This window comes from Sminthopsis crassicaudata, chromosome 5 (genome assembly GCF_048593235.1).
Source record: "Sminthopsis crassicaudata isolate SCR6 chromosome 5, ASM4859323v1, whole genome shotgun sequence".
NCBI classification, from domain to species: domain Eukaryota; kingdom Metazoa; phylum Chordata; class Mammalia; order Dasyuromorphia; family Dasyuridae; genus Sminthopsis; species Sminthopsis crassicaudata.
This window is the reverse complement of record NC_133621.1, coordinates 247,775,553-247,800,129: the sequence shown is the minus strand read 5'-3', so window position 1 is coordinate 247,800,129 and position 24,577 is coordinate 247,775,553.

Here is a 24,577-nt window from a genome sequence, read left to right as displayed (position 1 = left end):
ATCAACTATAATATCCCAAACTGCAATAGGAACAAAGGGAAAACTAGACTCAAAAGAATGTGAAATAGAGAAGAACAAGTAAGAAAAGAAATTATTTTTTCGAAAGGGAATAACTGGATCATTTCTTTGAACGTAAATTTTATGACTTAAAAGGATTGCTGTTACAAAACCTGTGATCAAGCTTTAAGTATAAAGAAGTTATTGCAACTTGTACAGAAAGTTCCATTGAATCAAATTTGAGAGAATTAACATCAAAGGGAAAAAATAACTACATAGAAAAGGAAATAGAGAAGAACAAGTATCCAAAAAGAATTGATTTTTCAAAAGGAAATACCTGGATGATTTCTCTGCAATTCACTCTTTCCACTTAATAGGATGCCTGTTATGAAACCTTTGATCCAGCTTAAATATAAAGAAGACAATGCATTGTGCACAAAATGTTTTATTGAAGTAAATATGAGAGAATTGATATCAACTATAATATCCCCAAATGCAAAAGGAAGAAAGAAAAAGCCAAAATCAATAGAATGTGAAATAGAGAAAAACAAGTTAGAAAAGGAAGTGTTTTTTCGAAAGGGAATAACTGGATCATTTCTAGGAACGTAAATTTTATGCCTTAAAAGGATTGCTGTTACAAAACATTTGATCAAGCTTTAAAAATAAAGAAGTTATTGTAACTTGTGCAGAAAGTTCCACTGAATCAAATTTGAGAGAATTAACATCAAGTATAATGAACCCAAATGCAAGGGAAACAAAGCGAAACCTAGACACAATGGAATGGGTAATAGAGAAGAACAAGGAAGCAAAGGAATGGACTTTTCAAAAGTGAACAACTGGAAGACTGCTCTGCACATTCACCCTTTCCGCTGAAGAAGATTCCTTTGACACAGCTTTAAAAATAAACAAGTTAATGCATTGTGAACAAAATGTTTCCTTGACGCAAATATGAGAGAATATATATCAACTATAATATCCCAAACTGCAATAGGAACAAAGGGAAAACTAGACTCAATAGAATGTGAAATAGAGAAGAACAAGTAAGAAAAGAAATTATTTTTTCGAAAGGGAATAACTGGATCATTTCTTTGAACGTAAATTTTATGACTTAAAAGGATTGCTGTTACAAAACCTTTGATCAAGCTTTAAGTATAAAGAAGTTATTGCAACTTTTACAGAAAGTTCCAATTTTATGACTTAAAAGGATGGCTGTTACAAAACGTTTGATCAAGCTTTAAAAATAAAGAAGTTATTGTAACTTGTGCAGAAAGTTCCACTGAATCAAATTTGAGAGAATTAATATCAAGTATAATGAACCCAAATGCAAGGGAAACAAAGCGAAACCTAGACACAATGGAATGGGAAATAGAGAAGAACAAGGAAGCAAAGGAATGGACTTTTCAAAAGTGAACAACTGGAAGACTGCTCTGCACGTTCACCCTTTTCGCTGAAGAAGATTCCTTTGACAAAGCTTTAAAAATAAAGAAGTTAATGCATTGTGCACAAAATGTTTTATTGAAGTAAATATGAGAGAATTGATATCAACTATAATATCCCCAAATACAAAAGGAAGAAAGAAAAAGCCAAAATCAATAGAATGTGAAATAGAGAAAAACAAGTTAGAAAAGGAATTGTTTTTTCGAAAGGGAATAACTGGATCATTTCTTGGAACGTAAATTTTATGCCTTAAAAGGATTGCTGTTACAAAACCTTTGATCAAGCTTTAAAAATAAAGAAGTTATTGTAACTTGTGCAGAAAGTTCCACCGAATCAAATTTGAGAGAATTAACATCAAGTATAATGAACCCAAATGCAAGGGAAACAAAGCGAAACCTAGACACAATGGAATGGGTAATAGAGAAGAACAAGGAAGCAAAGGAATGGACTTTTCAAAAGTGAACAACTGGAAGACTGCTCTGCACGTTCACCCTTTCCGCTGAAGAAGATTCCTTTGACACAGCTTTAAAAATAAAGAAGTTAATGCATTGTGAACAAAATGTTTCCTTGACGCAAATATGAGAGAATATATATCAACTATAATATCCCAAACTGCAATAGGAACAAAGGGAAAACTAGACTCAAAAGAATGTGAAATAGAGAAGAACAAGTAAGAAAAGAAATTATTTTTTCGAAAGGGAATAACTGGATCATTTCTTTGAACGTAAATTTTATGACTTAAAAGGATTGCTGTTACAAAACCTGTGATCAAGCTTTAAGTATAAAGAAGTTATTGCAACTTGTACAGAAAGTTCCATTGAATCAAATTTGAGAGAATTAACATCAAAGGGAAAAAATAACTACATAGAAAAGGAAATAGAGAAGAACAAGTATCCAAAAAGAATTGATTTTTCAAAAGGAAATACCTGGATGATTTCTCTGCAATTCACTCTTTCCACTTAATAGGATGCCTGTTATGAAACCTTTGATCCAGCTTAAATATAAAGAAGACAATGCATTGTGCACAAAATGTTTTATTGAAGTAAATATGAGAGAATTGATATCAACTATAATATCCCCAAATGCAAAAGGAAGAAAGAAAAAACCAAAATCAATAGAATGTGAAATAGAGAAAAACAAGTTAGAAAAGGAAGTGTTTTTTCGAAAGGGAATAACTGGATCATTTCTAGGAACGTAAATTTTATGCCTTAAAAGGATTGCTGTTACAAAACATTTGATCAAGCTTTAAAAATAAAGAAGTTATTGTAACTTGTGCAGAAAGTTCCACTGAATCAAATTTGAGAGAATTAACATCAAGTATAATGAACCCAAATGCAAGGGAAACAAAGCGAAACCTAGACACAATGGAATGGGTAATAGAGAAGAACAAGGAAGCAAAGGAATGGACTTTTCAAAAGTGAACAACTGGAAGACTGCTCTGCACATTCACCCTTTCCGCTGAAGAAGATTCCTTTGACACAGCTTTAAAAATAAACAAGTTAATGCATTGTGAACAAAATGTTTCCTTGACGCAAATATGAGAGAATATATATCAACTATAATATCCCAAACTGCAATAGGAACAAAGGGAAAACTAGACTCAATAGAATGTGAAATAGAGAAGAACAAGTAAGAAAAGAAATTATTTTTTCGAAAGGGAATAACTGGATCATTTCTTTGAACGTAAATTTTATGACTTAAAAGGATTGCTGTTACAAAACCTTTGATCAAGCTTTAAGTATAAAGAAGTTATTGCAACTTTTACAGAAAGTTCCAATTTTATGACTTAAAAGGATGGCTGTTACAAAACGTTTGATCAAGCTTTAAAAATAAAGAAGTTATTGTAACTTGTGCAGAAAGTTCCACTGAATCAAATTTGAGAGAATTAATATCAAGTATAATGAACCCAAATGCAAGGGAAACAAAGCGAAACCTAGACACAATGGAATGGGAAATAGAGAAGAACAAGGAAGCAAAGGAATGGACTTTTCAAAAGTGAACAACTGGAAGACTGCTCTGCACGTTCACCCTTTTCGCTGAAGAAGATTCCTTTGACAAAGCTTTAAAAATAAAGAAGTTAATGCATTGTGCACAAAATGTTTTATTGAAGTAAATATGAGAGAATTGATATCAACTATAATATCCCCAAATACAAAAGGAAGAAAGAAAAAGCCAAAATCAATAGAATGTGAAATAGAGAAAAACAAGTTAGAAAAGGAATTGTTTTTTCGAAAGGGAATAACTGGATCATTTCTTGGAACGTAAATTTTATGCCTTAAAAGGATTGCTGTTACAAAACCTTTGATCAAGCTTTAAAAATAAAGAAGTTATTGTAACTTGTGCAGAAAGTTCCACCGAATCAAATTTGAGAGAATTAACATCAAGTATAATGAACCCAAATGCAAGGGAAACAAAGCGAAACCTAGACACAATGGAATGGGTAATAGAGAAGAACAAGGAAGCAAAGGAATGGACTTTTCAAAAGTGAACAACTGGAAGACTGCTCTGCACGTTCACCCTTTCCGCTGAAGAAGATTCCTTTGACACAGCTTTAAAAATAAAGAAGTTAATGCATTGTGAACAAAATGTTTCCTTGACGCAAATATGAGAGAATATATATCAACTATAATATCCCAAACTGCAATAGGAACAAAGGGAAAACTAGACTCAATAGAATGTGAAATAGAGAAGAACAAGTAAGAAAAGAAATTATTTTTTCGAAAGGGAATAACTGGATCATTTCTTTGAACGTAAATTTTATGACTTAAAAGGATTGCTGTTACAAAACCTGTGATCAAGCTTTAAGTATAAAGAAGTTATTGCAACTTGTACAGAAAGTTCCATTGAATCAAATTTGAGAGAATTAACATCAAAGGGAAAAAATAACTACATAGAAAAGGAAATAGAGAAGAACAAGTATCCAAAAGGAATGGATTTTTCAAAAGGAAATACCTCGATGATTTCTCTGCATTTCACTCTTTCCACTTAATAGGATGCCTGTTATGAAACCTTTGATCCAGCTTAAATATAAAGAAGACAATGCATTGGGCACAACATGTTTTATTGAAGTAAATATGAGAGAATTGATATCAACTATAATATCCCCAAATGCAAAAGGAAGAAAGAAAAAACCAAAATCAATAGAATGTGAAATAGAGAAAAACAAGTTAGAAAAGGAAGTGTTTTTTCGAAAGGGAATAACTGGATCATTTCTAGGAACGTAAATTTTATGCCTTAAAAGGATTGCTGTTACAAAACATTTGATCAAGCTTTAAAAATAAAGAAGTTATTGTAACTTGTGCAGAAAGTTCCACTGAATCAAATTTGAGAGAATTAACATCAAGTATAATGAACCCAAATGCAAGGGAAACAAAGCGAAACCTAGACACAATGGAATGGGTAATAGAGAAGAACAAGGAAGCAAAGGAATGGACTTTTCAAAAGTGAACAACTGGAAGACTGCTCTGCACATTCACCCTTTCCGCTGAAGAAGATTCCTTTGACACAGCTTTAAAAATAAAGAAGTTAATGCATTGTGAACAAAATGTTTCCTTGACGCAAATATGAGAGAATATATATCAACTATAATATCCCAAACTGCAATAGGAACAAAGGGAAAACTAGACTCAATAGAATGTGAAATAGAGAAGAACAAGTAAGAAAAGAAATTATTTTTTCGAAAGGGAATAACTGGATCATTTCTTTGAACGTAAATTTTATGACTTAAAAGGATTGCTGTTACAAAACCTTTGATCAAGCTTTAAGTATAAAGAAGTTATTGCAACTTTTACAGAAAGTTCCAATTTTATGACTTAAAAGGATGGCTGTTACAAAACGTTTGATCAAGCTTTAAAAATAAAGAAGTTATTGTAACTTGTGCAGAAAGTTCCACTGAATCAAATTTGAGAGAATTAATATCAAGTATAATGAACCCAAATGCAAGGGAAACAAAGCGAAACCTAGACACAATGGAATGGGAAATAGAGAAGAACAAGGAAGCAAAGGAATGGACTTTTCAAAAGTGAACAACTGGAAGACTGCTCTGCACATTCACCCTTTCCGCTGAAGAAGATTCCTTTGACACAGCTTTAAAAATAAAGAAGTTAATGCATTGTGAACAAAATGTTTCCTTGACGCAAATATGAGAGAATATATATCAACTATAATATCCCAAACTGCAATAGGAACAAAGGGAAAACTAGACTCAATAGAATGTGAAATAGAGAAGAACAAGTAAGAAAAGAAATTATTTTTTCGAAAGGGAATAACTGGATCATTTCTTTGAACGTAAATTTTATGACTTAAAAGGATTGCTGTTACAAAACCTTTGATCAAGCTTTAAGTATAAAGAAGTTATTGCAACTTTTACAGAAAGTTCCAATTTTATGACTTAAAAGGATGGCTGTTACAAAACGTTTGATCAAGCTTTAAAAATAAAGAAGTTATTGTAACTTGTGCAGAAAGTTCCACTGAATCAAATTTGAGAGAATTAATATCAAGTATAATGAACCCAAATGCAAGGGAAACAAAGCGAAACCTAGACACAATGGAATGGGAAATAGAGAAGAACAAGGAAGCAAAGGAATGGACTTTTCAAAAGTGAACAACTGGAAGACTGCTCTGCACGTTCACCCTTTTCGCTGAAGAAGATTCCTTTGACAAAGCTTTAAAAATAAAGAAGTTAATGCATTGTGCACAAAATGTTTTATTGAAGTAAATATGAGAGAATTGATATCAACTATAATATCCCCAAATACAAAAGGAAGAAAGAAAAAGCCAAAATCAATAGAATGTGAAATAGAGAAAAACAAGTTAGAAAAGGAATTGTTTTTTCGAAAGGGAATAACTGGATCATTTCTTGGAACGTAAATTTTATGCCTTAAAAGGATTGCTGTTACAAAACCTTTGATCAAGCTTTAAAAATAAAGAAGTTATTGTAACTTGTGCAGAAAGTTCCACCGAATCAAATTTGAGAGAATTAACATCAAGTATAATGAACCCAAATGCAAGGGAAACAAAGCGAAACCTAGACACAATGGAATGGGTAATAGAGAAGAACAAGGAAGCAAAGGAATGGACTTTTCAAAAGTGAACAACTGGAAGACTGCTCTGCACGTTCACCCTTTCCGCTGAAGAAGATTCCTTTGACACAGCTTTAAAAATAAAGAAGTTAATGCATTGTGAACAAAATGTTTCCTTGACGCAAATATGAGAGAATATATATCAACTATAATATCCCAAACTGCAATAGGAACAAAGGGAAAACTAGACTCAATAGAATGTGAAATAGAGAAGAACAAGTAAGAAAAGAAATTATTTTTTCGAAAGGGAATAACTGGATCATTTCTTTGAACGTAAATTTTATGACTTAAAAGGATTGCTGTTACAAAACCTGTGATCAAGCTTTAAGTATAAAGAAGTTATTGCAACTTGTACAGAAAGTTCCATTGAATCAAATTTGAGAGAATTAACATCAAAGGGAAAAAATAACTACATAGAAAAGGAAATAGAGAAGAACAAGTATCCAAAAGGAATGGATTTTTCAAAAGGAAATACCTCGATGATTTCTCTGCATTTCACTCTTTCCACTTAATAGGATGCCTGTTATGAAACCTTTGATCCAGCTTAAATATAAAGAAGACAATGCATTGGGCACAACATGTTTTATTGAAGTAAATATGAGAGAATTGATATCAACTATAATATCCCCAAATGCAAAAGGAAGAAAGAAAAAACCAAAATCAATAGAATGTGAAATAGAGAAAAACAAGTTAGAAAAGGAAGTGTTTTTTCGAAAGGGAATAACTGGATCATTTCTAGGAACGTAAATTTTATGCCTTAAAAGGATTGCTGTTACAAAACATTTGATCAAGCTTTAAAAATAAAGAAGTTATTGTAACTTGTGCAGAAAGTTCCACTGAATCAAATTTGAGAGAATTAACATCAAGTATAATGAACCCAAATGCAAGGGAAACAAAGCGAAACCTAGACACAATGGAATGGGTAATAGAGAAGAACAAGGAAGCAAAGGAATGGACTTTTCAAAAGTGAACAACTGGAAGACTGCTCTGCACATTCACCCTTTCCGCTGAAGAAGATTCCTTTGACACAGCTTTAAAAATAAACAAGTTAATGCATTGTGAACAAAATGTTTCCTTGACGCAAATATGAGAGAATATATATCAACTATAATATCCCAAACTGCAATAGGAACAAAGGGAAAACTAGACTCAATAGAATGTGAAATAGAGAAGAACAAGTAAGAAAAGAAATTATTTTTTCGAAAGGGAATAACTGGATCATTTCTTTGAACGTAAATTTTATGACTTAAAAGGATTGCTGTTACAAAACCTTTGATCAAGCTTTAAGTATAAAGAAGTTATTGCAACTTTTACAGAAAGTTCCAATTTTATGACTTAAAAGGATGGCTGTTACAAAACGTTTGATCAAGCTTTAAAAATAAAGAAGTTATTGTAACTTCTACAGAAAGTTCCATTGAATCGAATTTGAGAGAATTAACATCAAAGGGACAACTTAACTACATAGAAAAGGAAATAGAGAAGAAAAAGTATCCAAAAGGAATGGATTTTTCAAAAGGAAATAACTGAAACATTTCTCTGTAATTCACTCTTTCCACTTAATAGGACGCCTGTTATGAAGCCTTTGATCCAGCTTAAATATAAAGAAGATAATGCATTGTACACCAAATATTTCATTGAAGGAAATATGAGAGAATTGATATCAACTCTAATATCCCGAAATTCAAAAGGAACAAAGAAAAAACTGAAATCAACAGAATGTGAAATAGAGAAGAACAAGTAAAAAAGGGATTGTTTTTTCGAAAGGGAATAACTGGATCATTTCTTTGAATTTAAATTTTATGACTGAAAAGGATTGCTGTTAGAAAACCTGTGATCAAGCTTTAAGTATAAAGAAGTTATTGTAACTTCTACAGAAAGTTCCATTGAATCAAATTTGAGAGAATTAACATCAACTATAATGAACCCAAATCCAAGGGAAGCAAAGCGAAACCTAGACACAATTGAAAGGGTAATAGAGAAGAACAAACAAGCAATGGAATGGACTTTTTAAAAGTGAACAACTGGAAGACTGCTCTGCACGTTCACCCTTTCCGCTGAAGAAGATTCCTTTGACACAGCTTTAAATATAAAGAAGTTAATGCATTGTGCACAAAATGATCCCTTGACACAAATATGAGAGAATATATATCAACTCTAATATCTCGAAATGCAAAAGGAACAAAGAAAAAACTGAAATCAATAGAATGTGAAATAGAGAAGAACAAGTAAGCAAAGGAATTGTTTCTTTCAAAGGGAATAACTGGATCATTTCTTTGAAGGTAAATTTTATGACTTAAAAGGATTGCTGTTACAAAACCTTTGATCAAGCTTTAAAAATAAAGAAGTTATTGGAACTTGTACAGAAAGTTCCTCTGAATCAAATTTGAGAGAATTAACATCAAAGGGAAAAAATAACTACATAGAAAAGGAAATAGAGAAGAACAAGTATCCAAAAGGAATGGATTTTTCAAAAGGAAATACCTGGATGATTTCTCTGCAATTCACTCTTTCCACTTAATAGGATGCCTGTTATGTAACCTTTGATCCAGCTTAAATATAAAGAAGGCAATGCATTGTGCACAAAATGTTTTATTGAATAAATATGAGAGAATTGATATCAACTATAATATCCCCAAATGCAAAAGGAAGAAAGAAAAAACCAAAATCTATAGAATGTGAAATAGAGAAAAACAAGTTAGAAAAGGAATTGTTTTTTCGAAAGGGAATAACTGGATCATTTCTTGGAACATAAATTTTATGCCTTAAAAGGATTGCTGTTACAAAACCTTTGATCAAGCTTTAAAAATAAAGAAGTTATTGTAACTTTTGCAGAAAGTTCCACTGAATCAAATTTGAGAGAATTAACATCAAGTATAATGAACCCAAATGCAAGGGAAACAAAGCGAAACCTAGACACAATGGAATGGGTAATAGAGAAGAAGAAGGAAGCAAAGGAATGGACTTTTCAAAAGTGAACAACTGGAAGACTGCTCTGCACATTCACCCTTTCCGCTGAATAAGATTCCTTTGACACAGCTTTAAAAATAAACAAGTTAATGCATTGTGAACAAAATGTTTCCTTGACGCAAATATGAGAGAATATATATCAACTATAATATCCCAAACTGCAATAGGAACAAAGGGAAAACTAGACTCAATAGAATGTGAAATAGAGAAGAACAAGTAAGAAAAGAAATTATTTTTTCGAAAGGGAATAACTGGATCATTTCTTTGAACGTAAATTTTATGACTTAAAAGGATTGCTGTTACAAAACCTTTGATCAAGCTTTAAAAATAAAGAAGTTATTGGAACTTGTACAGAAAGTTCCACTGAATCAAATTTGAGAGAATTAACATCAAAGGGAAAAAATAACTACATAGAAAAGGAAATAGAGAAGAACAAGTATCCAAAAGGAATGGATTTTTCAAAAGGAAATACCTGGATGATTTCTCTGCAATTCACTCTTTCCACTTAATAGGATGCCTGTTATGTAACCTTTGATCCAGCTTAAATATAAAGAAGGCAATGCATTGTGCACAAAATGTTTTATTGAATAAATATGAGAGAATTGATATCAACTATAATATCCCCAAATGCAAAAGGAAGAAAGAAAAAACCAAAATCTATAGAATGTGAAATAGAGAAAAACAAGTTAGAAAAGGAATTGTTTTTTCGAAAGGGAATAACTGGATCATTTCTTGGAACATAAATTTTATGCCTTAAAAGGATTGCTGTTACAAAACCTTTGATCAAGCTTTAAAAATAAAGAAGTTATTGTAACTTGTGCAGAAAGTTCCACTGAATCAAATTTGAGAGAATTAACATCAAGTATAATGAACCCAAATGCAAGGGAAACAAAGCGAAACCTAGACACAATGGAATGGGTAATAGAGAAGAACAAGGAAGCAAAGGAATGGACTTTTCAAAAGTGAAAAACTGGAAGACTGCTCTGCATGTTCACACTTTCCGCTGAAGAAGATTCCTTTGACACAGCTTTAAAAATAAAGAAGTTAATGCATTGTGAACAAAATGTTTCCTTGACGCAAATATGAGAGAATATATATCAACTATAATATCCCAAACTGCAATAGGAAAAAAGGGAAAACTAGACTCAATAGAATGTGAAATAGAGAAGAATAAGTAAGAAAAGAAATTATTTTTTCGAAAGGGAATAACTGGATCATTTCTTTGAACGTAAATTTTATGACTTAAAAGGATTGCTGTTACAAAACCTTTGATCAAGCTTTAAGTATAAAGAAGTTATTGCAACTTTTACAGAAAGTTCCAATTTTATGACTTAAAAGGATGGCTGTTACAAAACGTTTGATCAAGCTTTAAAAATAAAGAAGTTATTGTAACTTGTGCAGAAAGTTCCACTGAATCAAATTTGAGAGAATTAACATCAATATAATGAACCCAAATGCAAGGGAAACAAAGCGAAACCTAGACACAATGGAATGGGTAATAGAGAAGAACAAGGAAGCAAAGGAATGGACTTTTCAAAAGTGAACAACTGGAAGACTGCTCTGCACGTTCACCCTTTCCACTGAAGAAGATTCCTTTGACAAAGCTTTAAAAATAAAGAAGTTAATGCATTGTGCACAAAATGTTTTATTGAAGTAAATATGAGAGAATTGATATCAACTATAATATCCCCAAATGCAAAAGGAAGAAAGAAAAAGCCAAAATCAATAGAATGTGAAATAGAGAAAAACTAGTTAGAAAAGGAAGTGTTTTTTCGAAAGGGAATAACTGGATCATTTCTTGGAACGTAAATTTTATGCCTTAAAAGGATTGCTGTTACAAAACATTTGATCAAGCTTTAAAAATAAAGAAGTTATTGTAACTTGTGCAGAAAGTTCCACTGAATCAAATTTGAGAGAATTAACATCAAGTATAATGAACCCAAATGCAAGGGAAACAAAGCGAAACCTAGACACAATGGAATGGGTAATAGAGAAGAACAAGGAAGCAAAGGAATGGACTTTTCAAAAGTGAACAACTGGAAGACTGCTCTGCACATTCACCCTTTCCGCTGAAGAAGATTCCTTTGACACAGCTTTAAAAATAAACAAGTTAATGCATTGTGAACAAAATGTTTCCTTGACGCAAATATGAGAGAATATATATCAACTATAATATCCCAAACTGCAATAGGAACAAAGGGAAAACTAGACTCAATAGAATGTGAAATAGAGAAGAACAAGTAAGAAAAGAAATTATTTTTTCGAAAGGGAATAACTGGATCATTTCTTTGAACGTAAATTTTATGACTTAAAAGGATTGCTGTTACAAAACCTTTGATCAAGCTTTAAGTATAAAGAAGTTATTGCAACTTTTACAGAAAGTTCCAATTTTATGACTTAAAAGGATGGCTGTTACAAAACGTTTGATCAAGCTTTAAAAATAAAGAAGTTATTGTAACTTCTACAGAAAGTTCCATTGAATCGAATTTGAGAGAATTAACATCAAAGGGACAACTTAACTACATAGAAAAGGAAATAGAGAAGAAAAAGTATCCAAAAGGAATGGATTTTTCAAAAGGAAATAACTGAAACATTTCTCTGCAATTCACTCTTTCCACTTAATAGGACGCCTGTTATGAAGCCTTTGATCCAGCTTAAATATAAAGAAGATAATGCATTGTACACCAAATGTTTCATTGAAGGAAATATGAGAGAATTGATATCAACTCTAATATCCCGAAATTCAAAAGGAACAAAGAAAAAACTGAAATCAACAGAATGTGAAATAGAGAAGAACAAGTAAAAAAGGGATTGTTTTTTCGAAAGGGAATAACTGGATCATTTCTTTGAATTTAAATTTTATGACTGAAAAGGATTGCTGTTAGAAAACCTGTGATCAAGCTTTAAGTATAAAGAAGTTATTGTAACTTCTACAGAAAGTTCCATTGAATCAAATTTGAGAGAATTAACATCAACTATAATGAACCCAAATCCAAGGGAAGCAAAGCGAAACCTAGACACAATTGAAAGGGTAATAGAGAAGAACAAACAAGCAATGGAATGGACTTTTTAAAAGTGAACAACTGGAAGACTGCTCTGCACGTTCACCCTTTCCGCTGAAGAAGATTCCTTTGACACAGCTTTAAATATAAAGAAGTTAATGCATTGTGCACAAAATGATCCCTTGACACAAATATGAGAGAATATATATCAACTCTAATATCTCGAAATGCAAAAGGAACAAAGAAAAAACTGAAATCAATAGAATGTGAAATAGAGAAGAACAAGTAAGCAAAGGAATTGTTTCTTTCAAAGGGAATAACTGGATCATTTCTTTGAAGGTAAATTTTATGACTTAAAAGGATTGCTGTTACAAAACCTTTGATCAAGCTTTAAAAATAAAGAAGTTATTGGAACTTGTACAGAAAGTTCCACTGAATCAAATTTGAGAGAATTAACATCAAAGGGAAAAAATAACTACATAGAAAAGGAAATAGAGAAGAACAAGTATCCAAAAGGAATGGATTTTTCAAAAGGAAATACCTCGATGATTTCTCTGCATTTCACTCTTTCCACTTAATAGGATGCCTGTTATGTAACCTTTGATCCAGCTTAAATATAAAGAAGGCAATGCATTGTGCACAAAATGTTTTATTGAATAAATATGAGAGAATTGATATCAACTATAATATCCCCAAATGCAAAAGGAAGAAAGAAAAAACCAAAATCTATAGAATGTGAAATAGAGAAAAACAAGTTAGAAAAGGAATTGTTTTTTCGAAAGGGAATAACTGGATCATTTCTTGGAACGTAAATTTTATGCCTTAAAAGGATTGCTGTTACAAAACCTTTGATCAAGCTTTAAAAATAAAGAAGTTATTGTAACTTGTGCAGAAAGTTCCACTGAATCAAATTTGAGAGAATTAACATCAAGTATAATGAACCCAAATGCAAGGGAAACAAAGCGAAACCTAGACACAATGGAATGGGTAATAGAGAAGAACAAGGAAGCAAAGGAATGGACTTTTCAAAAGTGAACAACTGGAAGACTGCTCTGCACGTTCACCCTTTCCGCTGAAGAAGATTCCTTTGACACAGCTTTAAAAATAAAGAAGTTAATGCATTGTGAACAAAATGTTTCCTTGACGCAAATATGAGAGAATATATATCAACTATAATATCCCAAACTGCAATAGGAACAAAGGGAAAACTAGACTCAATAGAATGTGAAATAGAGAAGAACAAGTAAGAAAAGAAATTATTTTTTCGAAAGGGAATAACTGGATCATTTCTTTGAACGTAAATTTTATGACTTAAAAGGATTGCTGTTACAAAACCTTTGATCAAGCTTTAAGTATAAAGAAGTTATTGCAACTTGTACAGAATGTTCCATTGAATCAAATTTGAGAGAATTAACATCAAAGGGAAAAAATAACTACATAGAAAAGGAAATAGAGAAGAACAAGTATCCAAAAGGAATGGATTTTTCAAAAGGAAATACCTAGATGATTTCTCTGCAATTCACTCTTTCCACTTAATAGGATGCCTGTTATGAAACCTTTGATCCAGCTTAAATATAAAGAAGACAATGCATTGTGCACAAAATGTTTTATTGAAGTAAATATGAGAGAATTGATATCAACTATAATATCCCCAAATGCAAAAGGAAGAAAGAAAAAACCAAAATCAATAGAATGTGAAATAGAGAAAAACAAGTTAGAAAAGGAAGTGTTTTTTCGAAAGGGAATAACTGGATCATTTCTTGGAACGTAAATTTTATGCCTTAAAAGGATTGCTGTTACAAAACCTTTGATCAAGCTTTAAAAATAAAGAAGTTATTGTAACTTGTGCAGAAAGTTCCACTGAATCAAATTTGAGAGAATTAACATCAAGTATAATGAACCCAAATGCAAGGGAAACAAAGCGAAACCTAGACACAATGGAATGGGTAATAGAGAAGAACAAGGAAGCAAAGGAATGGACTTTTCAAAAGTGAAAAACTGGAAGACTGCTCTGCACGTTCAATCTTTCCGCTGAAGAAGATTCCTTTGACACAGCTTTAAAAATGAAGAAGTTAATGCATTGTGAACAAAATGTTTCCTTGACGCAAATATGAGAGAATATATATCAACTATAATATCCCAAACTGCAATAGGAACAAAGGGAAAACTAGACTCAATAGAATGTGAAATAGAGAAGAACAAGTAAGAAAAGAAATTATTTTTTCCAAAGGGAATAACTGGATCATTTCTTTGAACGTAAATTTTATGACTTCAAAGGATTGCTGTTACAAAACCTTTGATCAAGTTTTAAGTATAAAGAAGTTATTGCAACTTTTACAGAAAGTTCCAATTTTATGACTTAAAAGGATGGCTGTTACAAAACGTTTGATCAAGCTTCAAAAATAAAGAAGTTATTGTAACTTGTGCAGAAAGTTCCACTGAATCAAATTTGAGAGAATTAATATCAAGTATAATGAACCCAAATGCAAGGGAAACAAAGCGAAACCTAGACACAATGGAATGGGTAATAGAGAAGAACAAGGAAGCAAAGGAATGGACTTTTCAAAAGTGAACAACTGGAAGACTGCTCTGCACGTTCACCCTTTCCGCTGAAGAAGATTCCTTTGAGAAAGCTTTAAAAATAAAGAAGTTAATGCATTGTGCACAAAATGTTTTATTGAAGTAAATATGAGAGAATTGATATCAACTATAATATCCCCAAATACAAAAGGAAGAAAGAAAAAGCCAAAATCAATAGAATGTGAAATAGAGAAAAACAAGTTAGAAAAGGAATTGTTTTTTCGAAAGGGAATAACTGGATCATTTCTTGGAACGTAAATTTTATGCCTTAAAAGGATTGCTGTTACAAAACCTTTGATCAAGCTTTAAAAATAAAGAAGTTATTGTAACTTGTGCAGAAAGTTCCACTGAATCAAATTTGAGAGAATTAACATCAAGTATAATGAACCCAAATGCAAGGGAAACAAAGCGAAACCTAGACACAATGGAATGGGTAATAGAGAAGAACAAGGAAGCAAAGGAATGGACTTTTCAAAAGTGAACAACTGGAAGACTGCTCTGCACGTTCACCCTTTCCGCTGAAGAAGATTCCTTTGACACAGCTTTAAAAATAAAGAAGTTAATGCATTGTGAACAAAATGTTTCCTTGACGCAAATATGAGAGAATATATATCAACTATAATATCCCAAACTGCAATAGGAACAAAGGGAAAACTAGACTCAATAGAATGTGAAATAGAGAAGAACAAGTAAGAAAAGAAATTATTTTTTCGAAAGGGAATAACTGGATCATTTCTTTGAACGTAAATTTTATGACTTAAAAGGATTGCTGTTACAAAACCTTTGATCAAGCTTTCAGTATAAAGAAGTTATTGCAACTTTTACAGAAAGTTCCAATTTTATGACTTAAAAGGATGGCTGTTACAAAACGTTTGATCAAGCTTTAAAAATAAAGAAGTTATTGTAACTTGTGCAGAAAGTTCCACTGAATCAAATTTGAGAGAATTAATATCAAGTATAATGAACCCAAATGCAAGGGAAACAAAGCGAAACCTAGACACAATGGAATGGGTAATAGAGAAGAACAAGGAAGCAAAGGAATGGACTTTTCAAAAGTGAACAACTGGAAGACTGCTCTGCACGTGCACCCTTTCCACTGAAGAAGATTCCTTTGACAAAGCTTTAAAAATAAAGAAGTTAATGCATTGTGCACAAAATGTTTTATTGAAGTAAATATGAGAGAATTGATATCAACTATAATATCCCCAAATGCAAAAGGAAGAAAGAAAAAACCAAAATCAATAGAATGTGAAATAGAGAAAAACAAGTTAGAAAAGGAAGTGTTTTTTCGAAAGGGAATAACTGGATCATTTCTTGGAACGTAAATTTTATGCCTTAAAAGGATTGCTGTTACAAAACATTTGATCAAGCTTTAAAAATAAAGAAGTTATTGTAACTTGTGCAGAAAGTTCCACTGAATCAATTTTGAGAGAATTAACATCAAGTATAATGAACCCAAATGCAAGGGAAACAAAGCGAAACCTAGACACAATGGAATGGGTAATAGAGAAGAACAAGGAAGCAAAGGAATGGACTTTTCAAAAGTGAACAACTGGAAGACTGCTCTGCACATTCACCCTTTCCGCTGAAGAAGATTCCTTTGACACAGCTTTAAAAATAAACAAGTTAATGCATTGTGAACAAAATGTTTCCTTGACGCAAATATGAGAGAATATATATCAACTATAATATCCCAAACTGCAATAGGAACAAAGGGAAAACTAGACTCAATAGAATGTGAAATAGAGAAGAACAAGTAAGAAAAGAAATTATTTTTTCGAAAGGGAATAACTGGATCATTTCTTTGAACGTAAATTTTATGACTTAAAAGGATTGCTGTTACAAAACCTTTGATCAAGCTTTAAGTATAAAGAAGTTATTGCAACTTTTACAGAAAGTTCCAATTTTATGACTTAAAAGGATGGCTGTTACAAAACGTTTGATCAAGCTTTAAAAATAAAGAAGTTATTGTAACTTCTACAGAAAGTTCCATTGAATCGAATTTGAGAGAATTAACATCAAAGGGACAACTTAACTACATAGAAAAGGAAATAGAGAAGAAAAAGTATCCAAAAGGAATGGATTTTTCAAAAGGAAATAACTGAAACATTTCTCTGTAATTCACTCTTTCCACTTAATAGGACGCCTGTTATGAAGCCTTTGATCCAGCTTAAATATAAAGAAGATAATGCATTGTACACCAAATGTTTCATTGAAGGAAATATGAGAGAATTGATATCAACTCTAATATCCCGAAATTCAAAAGGAACAAAGAAAAAACTGAAATCAACAGAATGTGAAATAGAGAAGAACAAGTAAAAAAGGGATTGTTTTTTCGAAAGGGAATAACTGGATCATTTCTTTGAATTTAAATTTTATGACTGAAAAGGATTGCTGTTAGAAAACCTGTGATCAAGCTTTAAGTATAAAGAAGTTATTGTAACTTCTACAGAAAGTTCCATTGAATCAAATTTGAGAGAATTAACATCAACTATAATGAACCCAAATCCAAGGGAAGCAAAGCGAAACCTAGACACAATTGAAAGGGTAATAGAGAAGAACAAACAAGCAATGGAATGGACTTTTTAAAAGTGAACAACTGGAAGACTGCTCTGCACGTTCACCCTTTCCGCTGAAGAAGATTCCTTTGACACAGCTTTAAATATAAAGAAGTTAATGCATTGTGCACAAAATGATCCCTTGACACAAATATGAGAGAATATATATCAACTCTAATATCTCGAAATGCAAAAGGAACAAAGAAAAAACTGAAATCAATAGAATGTGAAATAGAGAAGAACAAGTAAGCAAAGGAATTGTTTCTTTCAAAGGGAATAACTGGATCATTTCTTTGAAGGTAAATTTTATGACTTAAAAGGATTGCTGTTACAAAACCTTTGATCAAGCTTTAAAAATAAAGAAGTTATTGGAACTTGTACAGAAAGTTCCACTGAATCAAATTTGAGAGAATTAACATCAAAGGGAAAAAATAACTACATAGAAAAGGAAATAGAGAAGAACAAGTATCCAAAAGGAATGGATTTTTCAAAAGGAAATACCTCGATGATTTCTCTGCATTTCACTCTTTCCACTTAATAGGATGCCTGTTATGTAACCTTTGATCCAGCTTAAATATAAAGAAGGCAATGCATTGTGCACAAAATGTTTTATTGAATAAATATGAGAGAATTGATATCAACTATAATATCCCCAAATGCAAAAGGAAGAAAGAAAAAACCAAAATCTATAGAATGTGAAATAGAGAAAAACAAGTTAGAAAAGGAATTGTTTTTTCGAAAGGGAATAACTGGATCATTTCTTGGAACATAAATTTTATGCCTTAAAAGGATTGCTGTTACAAAACCTTTGATCAAGCTTTAAAAATAAAGAAGTTATTGTAACTTGTGCAGAAAGTTCCACTGAATCAAATTTGAGAGAATTAACATCAAGTATAATGAACCCAAATGCAAGGGAAACAAAGCGAAACCTAGACACAATGGAATGGGTAATAGAGAAGAACAAGGAAGCAAAGGAATGGACTTTTCAAAAGTGAACAACTGGAAGACTGCTCTGCACGTTCACCCTTTCCGCTGAAGAAGATTCCTTTGACACAGCTTTAAAAATAAAGAAGTTAATGCATTGTGAACAAAATGTTTCCTTGACGCAAATATGAGAGAATATATATCAACTATAATATCCCAAACTGCAATAGGAACAAAGGGAAAACTAGACTCAATAGAATGTGAAATAGAGAAGAACAAGTAAGAAAAGAAATTATTTTTTCGAAAGGGAATAACTGGATCATTTCTTTGAACGTAAATTTTATGACTTAAAAGGATTGCTGTTACAAAACCTTTGATCAAGCTTTAAGTATAAAGAAGTTATTGCAACTTGTACAGAATGTTCCATTGAATCAAATTTGAGAGAATTAACATCAAAGGGAAAAAATAACTACATAGAAAAGGAAATAGAGAAGAACAAGTATCCAAAAGGAATGGATTTTTCAAAAGGAAATACCTAGATGATTTCTCTGCAATTCACTCTTTCCACTTAATAGGATGCCTGTTATGAAACCTTTGATCCAGCTTAAATATAAAGAAGACAATGCATTGTGCACAAAATGTTTTATTGAAGTAAATATGAGAGAATTGATATCAACTATAATATCCCCAAATGCAAAAGGAAGAAAGAAAAAACCAAAATCAATAGAATGTGAAATAGAGAAAAACAAGTTAGAAAAGGAAGTGTTTTTTCGAAAGGGAATAACTGGATCATTTCTTGGAACGTAAATTTTATGCCTTAAAAGGATTGCTGTTACAAAACCTTTGATCAAGCTTTAAAAATAAAGAAGTTATTGTAACTTGTGCAGAAAGTTCCACTGAATCAAATTTGAGAGAATTAACATCAAGTATAATGAACCCAAATGCAAGGGAAACAAAGCGAAACCTAGACACAATGGAATGGGTAATAGAGAAGAACAAGGAAGCAAAGGAATGGACTTTTCAAAAGTGAAAAACTGGAAGACTGCTCTGCACGTTCAATCTTTCCGCTGAAGAAGATTCCTTTGACACAGCTTTAAAAATGAAGAAGTTAATGCATTGTGAACAAAATGTTTCCTTGACGCAAATATGAGAGAATATATATCAACTATAATATCCCAAACTGCAATAGGAACAAAGGGAAAACTAGACTCAATAGAATGTGAAATAGAGAAGAACAAGTAAGAAAAGAAATTATTTTTTCCAAAGGGAATAACTGGATCATTTCTTTGAACGTAAATTTTATGACTTCAAAGGATTGCTGTTACAAAACCTTTGATCAAGCTTTAAGTATAAAGAAGTTATTGCAACTTTTACAGAAAGTTCCAATTTTATGACTTAAAAGGATGGCTGTTACAAAACGTTTGATCAAGCTTCAAAAATAAAGAAGTTATTGTAACTTGTGCAGAAAGTTCCACTGAATCAAATTTGAGAGAATTAATATCAAGTATAATGAACCCAAATGCAAGGGAAACAAAGCGAAACCTAGACACAATGGAATGGGTAATAGAGAAGAACAAGGAAGCAAAGGAATGGACTTTTCAAAAGTGAACAACTGGAAGACTGCTCTGCACGTTCACCCTTTCCGCTGAAGAAGATTCCTTTGAGAAAGCTTTAAAAATAAAGAAGTTAATGCATTGTGCACAAAATGTTTTATTGAAGTAAATATGAGAGAATTGATATCAACTATAATATCCCCAAATACAAAAGGAAGAAAGAAAAAGCCAAAATCAATAGAATGTGAAATAGAGAAAAACAAGTTAGAAAAGGAATTGTTTTTTCGAAAGGGAATAACTGGATCATTTCTTGGAACGTAAATTTTATGCCTTAAAAGGATTGCTGTTACAAAACCTTTGATCAAGCTTTAAAAATAAAGAAGTTATTGTAACTTGTGCAGAAAGTTCCACTGAATCAAATTTGAGAGAATTAACATCAAGTATAATGAACCCAAATGCAAGGGAAACAAAGCGAAACCTAGACACAATGGAATGGGTAATAGAGAAGAACAAGGAAGCAAAGGAATGGACTTTTCAAAAGTGAACAACTGGAAGACTGCTCTGCACGTTCACCCTTTCCGCTGAAGAAGATTCCTTTGACACAGCTTTAAAAATAAAGAAGTTAATGCATTGTGAACAAAATGTTTCCTTGACGCAAATATGAGAGAATATATATCAACTATAATATCCCAAACTGCAATAGGAACAAAGGGAAAACTAGACTCAATAGAATGTGAAATAGAGAAGAACAAGTAAGAAAAGAAATTATTTTTTCGAAAGGGAATAACTGGATCATTTCTTTGAACGTAAATTTTATGACTTAAAAGGATTGCTGTTACAAAACCTTTGATCAAGCTTTCAGTATAAAGAAGTTATTGCAACTTTTACAGAAAGTTCCAATTTTATGACTTAAAAGGATGGCTGTTACAAAACGTTTGATCAAGCTTTAAAAATAAAGAAGTTATTGTAACTTGTGCAGAAAGTTCCACTGAATCAAATTTGAGAGAATTAATATCAAGTATAATGAACCCAAATGCAAGGGAAACAAAGCGAAACCTAGACACAATGGAATGGGTAATAGAGAAGAACAAGGAAGCAAAGGAATGGACTTTTCAAAAGTGAACAACTGGAAGACTGCTCTGCACGTTCACCCTTTCCACTGAAGAAGATTCCTTTGACAAAGCTTTAAAAATAAAGAAGTTAATGCATTGTGCACAAAATGTTTTATTGAAGTAAATATGAGAGAATTGATATCAACTATAATATCCCCAAATGCAAAAGGAAGAAAGAAAAAACCAAAATCAATAGAATGTGAAATAGAGAAAAACAAGTTAGAAAAGGAAGTGTTTTTTCGAAAGGGAATAACTGGATCATTTCTTGGAACGTAAATTTTATGCCTTAAAAGGATTGCTGTTACAAAACATTTGATCAAGCTTTAAAAATAAAGAAGTTATTGTAACTTGTGCAGAAAGTTCCACTGAATCAATTTTGAGAGAATTAACATCAAGTATAATGAACCCAAATGCAAGGGAAACAAAGCGAAACCTAGACACAATGGAATGGGTAATAGAGAAGAACAAGGAAGCAAAGGAATGGACTTTTCAAAAGTGAACAACTGGAAGACTGCTCTGCACATTCACCCTTTCCGCTGAAGAAGATTCCTTTGACACAGCTTTAAAAATAAACAAGTTAATGCATTGTGAACAAAATGTTTCCTTGACGCAAATATGAGAGAATATATATCAACTATAATATCCCAAACTGCAATAGGAACAAAGGGAAAACTAGACTCAATAGAATGTGAAATAGAGAAGAACAAGTAAGAAAAGAAATTATTTTTTCGAAAGGGAATAACTGGATCATTTCTTTGAACGTAAATTTTATGACTTAAAAGGATTGCTGTTACAAAACCTTTGATCAAGCTTTAAGTATAAAGAAGTTATTGCAACTTTTACAGAAAGTTCCAATTTTATGACTTAAAAGGATGGCTGTTACAAAACGTTTGATCAAGCTTTAAAAATAAAGAAGTTATTGTAACTTCTACAGAAAGTTCCATTGAATCGAATTTGAGAGAATTAACATCAAAGGGACAACTTAACTACATAGAAAAGGAAATAGAGAAGAAAAAGTATCCAAAAGGAATGGATTTTTCAAAAGGAAATAACTGAAACATTTCTCTGCAATTCACTCTTTCCACTTAATAGGACGCCTGTTATGAAGCCTTTGATCCAGCTTAAATATAAAGAAGATAATGCATTGTACACCAAATGTTTCATTGAAGGAAATATGAGAGAATTGATATCAACTCTAATATCCCGAAATTCAAAAGGAACAAAGAAAAAACTGAAATCAACAGAATGTGAAATAGAGAAGAACAAGTAAAAAAGGGATTGTTTTTTCGAAAGGGAATAACTGGATCATTTCTTTGAATTTAAATTTTATGACTGAAAAGGATTGCTGTTAGAAAACCTGTGATCAAGCTTTAAGTATAAAGAAGTTATTGTAACTTCTACAGAAAGTTCCATTGAATCAAATTTGAGAGAATTAACATCAACTATAATGAACCCAAATCCAAGGGAAGCAAAGCGAAACCTAGACACAATTGAAAGGGTAATAGAGAAGAACAAACAAGCAATGGAATGGACTTTTTAAAAGTGAACAACTGGAAGACTGCTCTGCACGTTCACCCTTTCCGCTGAAGAAGATTCCTTTGACACAGCTTTAAATATAAAGAAGTTAATGCATTGTGCACAAAATGATCCCTTGACACAAATATGAGAGAATATATATCAACTCTAATATCTCGAAATGCAAAAGGAACAAAGAAAAAACTGAAATCAATAGAATGTGAAATAGAGAAGAACAAGTAAGCAAAGGAATTGTTTCTTTCAAAGGGAATAACTGGATCATTTCTTTGAAGGTAAATTTTATGACTTAAAAGGATTGCTGTTACAAAACCTTTGATCAAGCTTTAAAAATAAAGAAGTTATTGGAACTTGTACAGAAAGTTCCACTGAATCAAATTTGAGAGAATTAACATCAAAGGGAAAAAATAACTACATAGAAAAGGAAATAGAGAAGAACAAGTATCCAAAAGGAATGGATTTTTCAAAAGGAAATACCTCGATGATTTCTCTGCATTTCACTCTTTCCACTTAATAGGATGCCTGTTATGTAACCTTTGATCCAGCTTAAATATAAAGAAGGCAATGCATTGTGCACAAAATGTTTTATTGAATAAATATGAGAGAATTGATATCAACTATAATATCCCCAAATGCAAAAGGAAGAAAGAAAAAACCAAAATCTATAGAATGTGAAATAGAGAAAAACAAGTTAGAAAAGGAATTGTTTTTTCGAAAGGGAATAACTGGATCATTTCTTGGAACATAAATTTTATGCCTTAAAAGGATTGCTGTTACAAAACCTTTGATCAAGCTTTAAAAATAAAGAAGTTATTGTAACTTGTGCAGAAAGTTCCACTGAATCAAATTTGAGAGAATTAACATCAAGTATAATGAACCCAAATGCAAGGGAAACAAAGCGAAACCTAGACACAATGGAATGGGTAATAGAGAAGAACAAGGAAGCAAAGGAATGGACTTTTCAAAAGTGAACAACTGGAAGACTGCTCTGCACGTTCACCCTTTCCGCTGAAGAAGATTCCTTTGACACAGCTTTAAAAATAAAGAAGTTAATGCATTGTGAACAAAATGTTTCCTTGACGCAAATATGAGAGAATATATATCAACTATAATATCCCAAACTGCAATAGGAACAAAGGGAAAACTAGACTCAATAGAATGTGAAATAGAGAAGAACAAGTAAGAAAAGAAATTATTTTTTCGAAAGGGAATAACTGGATCATTTCTTTGAACGTAAATTTTATGACTTAAAAGGATTGCTGTTACAAAAACTTTGATCAAGCTTTAAGTATAAAGAAGTTATTGCAACTTGTACAGAATGTTCCATTGAATCAAATTTGAGAGAATTAACATCAAAGGGAAAAAATAACTACATAGTAAAGGAAATAGAGAAGAACAAGTATCCAAAAGGAATGGATTTTTCAAAAGGAAATACCTAGATGATTTCTCTGCAATTCACTCTTTCCACTTAATAGGATGCCTGTTATGAAACCTTTGATCCAGCTTAAATATAAAGAAGACAATGCATTGTGCACAAAATGTTTTATTGAAGTAAATATGAGAGAATTGATATCAACTATAATATCCCCAAATGCAAAAGGAAGAAAGAAAAAACCAAAATCAATAGAATGTGAAATAGAGAAAAACAAGTTAGAAAAGGAAGTGTTTTTTCGAAAGGGAATAACTGGATCATTTCTTGGAACGTAAATTTTATGCCTTAAAAGGATTGCTGTTACAAAACCTTTGATCAAGCTTTAAAAATAAAGAAGTTATTGTAACTTGTGCAGAAAGTTCCACTGAATCAAATTTGAGAGAATTAACATCAAGTATAAT